Source organism: Prosopis cineraria, unplaced genomic scaffold (genome assembly GCF_029017545.1).
Source record: "Prosopis cineraria cultivar Desert tree isolate PC_DT_omini unplaced genomic scaffold, ASM2901754v1 PC1880, whole genome shotgun sequence".
NCBI classification, from domain to species: domain Eukaryota; kingdom Viridiplantae; phylum Streptophyta; class Magnoliopsida; order Fabales; family Fabaceae; genus Prosopis; species Prosopis cineraria.
In genome coordinates, this window is record NW_026557205.1 from 20,230 (window position 1) to 26,597 (window position 6,368).

Consider the following 6,368-nt stretch of genomic DNA (forward strand, 5'->3'; position numbering starts at 1 on the left):
GTGAGTAAGGCATGTTATTTTGAGACAATAGGAATTATACTTGACAAGTTATATTTTTTTATTTAATTTTTTTTTGATTTATAAAATAAAAATTATTATTTCTCAAGCAAAAGTTGTTATTTAGTTTGTTATTTTTAATAAATATAAAATAATTTTTTTATTTTAAATTTATTAACACAAAAATTCCTAAAAATTTTAATAAAATTATGATATTTTAATAAATCAGATTGTTATTTATATAATTCAAGAGATTTTATTGTCATACTCCATACAAGAGTTGACTTTACTTACAAGTTCAATTTTATTTTGGCCTTTTCATTTGGTTATTAAAAAATTCTTATTAATTTTGCTATTATTTCTCAAACTTCTGAATCGATAATCAATAATTATATTAAAATAAAATATGTAGCTGTTTCCTGTTTCAAAATTTCTCTTTTTGATTAACAGGGTTAAATCAGAGTGCAATGATTAATGATGTCTAATTAAAATTAGTGGAACGAAAATCTCTTTTAATATCCCTTATACAGTTATACTGTATTTAATAACAAAAAATCTTAGCCAATTGTATTCAATGTTTCACAATGGGGGAGCATTTATTTCTAATTACTTATACAATTGGAAAGTATATTTTTAGTCTTATAATTTTATACAATATTTGAATTTAATCCTTTAATTTTAAAAAAAGTATTTTTTAAGTCCTTTAGCTCTAATATCATTAGTTGCAAATGTTAATTTTGGTGTCAATTATTATTTTTAAGAAAATTAAAACTTAATATGTTAACATTTGTGAATTTTTTTATCAATATATTTTTATGTACATTTTTTTAATAATGAAACTAACATTGTTACTGAAAAAACACACTACAAAATTAAAGGATTATATAAAATTTTATATAAGGTTAAGAGATTAAAAATATACTTTTGCCTATATAATTCGGTTTAACATCTTTTAAACACTATTGTTTTTTTAATAAAATTATCAGATTAATATTTACTCATTAGTGAACTACTATTAATTTTTTTGACCTGTTTAAGAAATTGACAGGATGGGATATTCTAATAAGTTCAATTTAAATAAATGAACAAATAAGGAAGAAAGTTTAAATTTATTTATCAAACCCTTTTCTTTTTAGAGAAAATTTCAATCAAGGATCATGGAAGAAAAATATTTATCACTGGGTCTCAAAAAACTAAAAATTCACTGCAGGATTTTTGGATTGAATTGAAATAAAATGGGTGGCTAAAAAGATCAAAATATCCTTATGCAAAAAAATAATTGACAGTAAAAAAATAATTTACTTCATATTCACAAATTAACTGTAACAGTTCTCACCCCCCATAGGGGTCTTTTAGACTGGACCAATCCACCTTACAGCAGCGAAAGCCAGCTTTTTTTCAAGGTAGTACTTAGGTTATTTCTCACTCTATCAAAGAGGTCTTTTGAAACCTTTCTAACTCAAACCTCCAACCTCTACCATCTTAAGAAAGTTGAGATTAACTCTAGTACCAGTGAGTTAAGTTATGTAATAGTTCTCATCCCTCACTGGGAGTCTTTTGGATTGGGCCAACCCACCTCATTGCAGTAGAAATTAGCTTTTCTCAAAGTGGTACTTAAGTTCTCACCTCACTAAAGAGGTTTTCTGAAACCTTCCCAAACTCAAATCTCTAACTTCTATCATCTTAAAAAAGTTGAGGCTAAGTCTGATATCATTGGGTCACTTGCCAAAGACCTCTTTGATGGGTTAAAGAATAATTTAACTATTATTTTAGGGAAAGTTGGCTTCTGCTATCGTGAGGTGGGTTAACGTAGTCCAAAATACCCCTGATAGGGGGTGAGGATTGTTGCATAAAAATTACCTTTTATGTAACAACCCCAGCTCACCAAGGGGCTTTTCCCCTGAACTTTTGTCATGTTAAACACACCTCCCCTTAAGCTCCACACAGGACGACCCTTCTAAAAAAGCTTCGGGAGACAAAGCTTTCCTACAATAATATGTGAGATTATTCTCCTGTGATAAATATTGCGAGGAGAGCCTCTTCAGGTTCAATCCTCCAACTTCTCCTACTTAACGAAGTTGAAGCTGAACCTGTTACCATTGAGCCAACTCAGTGGTACTAGGTTCAGCCACAACTTCCGTAAGTAGGAGAGGTTTGGAGGATCGAACCTCGCTTAGTGGTACTAGGTTCAATTTTAACTTTGTTAAGTAGAAGAAGTTGGAGGATCGAATTTGGGGAGGCTCTCCTTGCGATATTTATCATAGGAGAATAATCTCACATACTATTATGGGGAAGCCTTATCTCCTGACACTCTCTCTAGGAGGGGTCGTCTCGTGTGGGGCTTAATGAAAGGTGTGTCTAGCACGGTAAAAATTTAGGGGGAGAGGCCCTTGATGAGTTGGGGCTATTACATTAACAATTAAATTATAAAATCAACAAGTAATGTTCTTAAAATTATAGAGTCACAAAATTAACTATTTAACTATTTAACAAATACTGTTAAGGAATTAGCTAATATAAGCAAGCAATTGACAAGTAAATTTAGATAATAACTAAGTATTTGTTAATTTTGTAGAAGGGTATTTTAGTTTTTTTAGCCACCCATTTTATTTCAGTTTAATCAAGAAGTTCTAGAGAGAATTTTCAATTTTTTTTTTGGGAGTCATTGATAATTATATCTCTTTCATAATCCTTAATTAAAATTCTCACATTCTTTTACATTTTATCTCTATTAAAATTTTATAACTACAATTATCCTTTTTTAATTTAAACCCATTAAAATACTCCCTCACCTTTTCTCCTCTCCCTTTGCGGGGAAACTAAACACAAAGGTTAATATGGCCAAAAAAAAAAAGTCTATTGCTGACCTACAATATTTTGAGTAATAAAAAAATAGGTTGGCAAAAAAAAAAAGAACAAAAGGTTAATATTTCCTTCAATTGGTTTACACTCCTCTAATATTATTTATAAATTATATTTTAAAAATTTACTTAATTTTATTTATAAATTATGATATATTTTTTAAATAATATTTAAAAAATATTTTTATAATTATTTTTCATGAAAAAAGTAATATAATATTATTTTTTAATTTTATTATATAAGAATATATTTAAAATTTTATATACTTTATTTTTGATATTTTGTTATATTAACATCGATGAAATTAATAAAAATAATTTATAAAAAATTGGTATAAAAAAAAAAATTCCTGGCATTGCATGAGGATGTAAAATCCAGTTATGGGAAATGCATTGCGCGAAACTACCGCTGTGTACCCGACTGAAGAAGATCATGAATTCATGATGCCATTACAGATCGACGGTGTGGTTTACAGTCTGTCTGACAGTCTGAGCGCGTAGGAGTAGGACCCACACGTATTGGCACTCTGAATCGGTCTTCGTCACCTCGCCTCCAATTGCTGCTGAAAATTGATGAGAACGTAGAAAAGTCATCTGCTGACTTCTGTTCTTCGCCTTCTGAATTCTCTCTCCGAGCTCTCGATCATGGAGTTTCTGCGGCTGAACCTCGTACCTTGTTTCCTCTTGCTTTGTTTCCGCACGCTTGCCGTGTATTCCCACCTCCTCTCTCCCCTCGACAACTATCTCATCGACTGCGGTTCCGAGGCCGTGAGCACTGTAGACAACCGTCGGTTCGTCGGTGATCTATCCAGCAACGATTCGCCTTTGTCGTTTTCCGGTAGTTCGATTTCGCTGAGAAATGAAAACCTTGCTCCGGGTTGGCCCCGATCTACCACACGGCTAGGATTTTCAGAAGCCCTTCGAAGTACGCATTCCCCATCCGAGACAAAGGAACCCACATGGTACGTCTTCACTTTAATGCATTTGATTCTCCTGGATTCGATCTGTGTGATGCTCAATTTCACGTTTTGGTTGATGGGTTTGTCGTTATGAGCAATTTTAGCCGAGCCTGTTCTGAAAACCCTAGGATTATGGAGTATCTAATAAGGGTTGATGCTGAAAAGCTTGTGGTGATGTTTGTTCCAACTGAAAATTCAAATTTGCATTTGTGAATGCTATTGAGGTGATCTCTGCTCCGAAAGACCTTGTGCCTGATACTGCACAGTATGTGAGTTCGAAGAATATAGTGATTTTTGATGGTCTAAGCAACCAAGCACTTGAGGTTGTGTACAGGTTGAATGTTGGGGGTCCTAAAGTCACTCCATTTAATGATTCCTTGTGGAGGACATGGATGCCTGATGATGGGTTTTTCAAGCCCAACTCTGAATGTCAAAGATTGTACTTCGGGGGTCGGATCAGGTATCAAAGAGGAGGTGCGAGCCGTGAAGTTGGGCCTGACAATATGTATAACAGTGCCCGGCTGATCAAAAGTAAGAATGCTTCTGTTCCTAGGGTCAATATGACTTGGGAATTTCCAGTCGTTGGGGGATATAAATATCTTATTCGGATGCACTTCTGCGACATTGCTAGTATTTCGATTGGTTGCTGTACTTCAATGTTTATGTCGACGGGCATTTAGCATATGCAGATTTGGATCTTTCTTCCATTACAGGTTTACTGGCTTCGCCCTTTTATGCTGATTTTGTTGTTGATGCAGACAGCTTGGGGACTTTGAGTGTCAACATAGGATCCTCAAATAAAAGCATCCCATATGTAGTTGATGGCATCTTGAATGGAATTGAGGTTATGAAACTGAACAATTCTCACAACAGTCTTGATGGAGAGGTTTGTCCTGGTTTCATTCTGAAAAGCTGGTCAAGGGGGAATTCAGGGCTTTCCTTACTTTGGTGGCTGCTGTATGCATTGTATTAAGCATATCCTTGGTGATTCGTAGGAGGATACTTGGATCAAGGGATTCATTCCCATGGTCAAGGTTGCCGGTGGATATTTCAGAGGATCATGCTAAGATAAGCACTTTTCATTCCGAAAGAAAATAAGTTGTGTGTAAAATGTCAGCGGATCCGGTGGTGACTACGAGTAGGATAACTGGATGAGGAAGAAGAGGAAAGAGGAGGGAGTGCTTTGCACCTTAAGCCTTTAAGGAATAGTGGGATTTGTAAACCTGAACATATAACATTGCTTTGAACCTTAATTCTCTGCAAAACGTACTCTAGTTAGGGAGTATCATCCGTGCCTAAATTGCTTCTTGCTTGTGTATAATATATACCATGCTGTAAGGCTTAACTCTTGGCTCTAGTTACTTTGTATCTGTTCGTCTGAAGCTGTATGCCTGTATCTTTTGTTTGTGACGTTTGAAAATAGGTATGAAACTTTGATGTAAAGTTATTTTTGGGATGCCTCCAGATTATTTTAAAATAGTCTTGACCAAATTCTGTTGAATAAACTGTAGAGCAATGTTCAGTTTACATGAGCATGCTCAACCTGAAGAAGACGAAGCACTATTTCACACTTTCTATAATTCTATATCTAGGTGCATGGACAATTACTCTTGCAGCTTAGTTGGACATCCTATCCCTTAGACTGTTAGTTCAAATAAATTTGCTGCTGCCCTCCTTCAGAATCTGGCAATTGAATTTTGATTTTCCATAATATTTATGAAGAGAAAGCATTATTTGAAAAAATCTTGCTTGAGAAGTATGAGTGGTTTCAATCTGAAAATATATTAGTTCAAACTGAAGTTTGTCGTTCTCTTCTTTGGTTCAAAATGTTATTTAAATATATATGCATTCAGATCGAGGATGAGAATTGAGGACGACTGAGAATAGGGCGGGCAAAGATCTGAAAAATATGAAAGTTCGACATACAAGTTAAGAGTTTTTTAAATCTGAAAAATCTTTCTTTTTGTTGAATCTGTATTGTTCAGATTAGATTTAAGCGGATTAGATTTAAAATTTTATAGAAGTACTGTGGACATGTTCAAATGTAAAATGAATAAAAAAATTAAAATTATTAAAATTTGATAGATCTGATTAATAGAGGAAGAGAGAAGTGGAGAAAGGCGAGATGATATATTTGTTTGAGTAATTGCCAAATTATGGTATAGCGACGGAATTGGGTTTCTTCTGTACACAGATAAAAGATAATCTGCAGGAATGAACATGTGCGGGTTCGATGGGGAACAAGACTTAGGCCAAAAGAAAACAAAGGGAATGAGACAAAAGGATGAAAGTGCACATCAGGTAAATTACAAAAGCATGCTGATCAGAAAGATAGTTGATGATGGTATTCAAACCTTGCTGATATATCAAGAAGAAAAGAAAGAAACAAAGAAAGAAGACAGGGGAGAAGAGAAAACTGAACAGTATGATTTTACTCCATCGCCTTGCGTAGATAGAGTACATTCATGGGCACGTATAATACAGAGTCAACTTATTGTAGTTGGCTTCACAAGTCTTCAACAATGACTGGGCACTGTTCTGCCTTCTGCGG

The 6,368-nt window shown here is 34.0% G+C and overlaps 1 pseudogene; it reads left to right on the forward strand.

The window, feature by feature from the left end:
* The first annotated feature begins 3,246 nt into the window (after positions 1-3,246).
* On the forward strand, positions 3,247-5,108 carry LOC129301076 (probable receptor-like protein kinase At5g24010; annotated as a pseudogene).
* Positions 5,109-6,368: the final 1,260 nt, after the last annotated feature.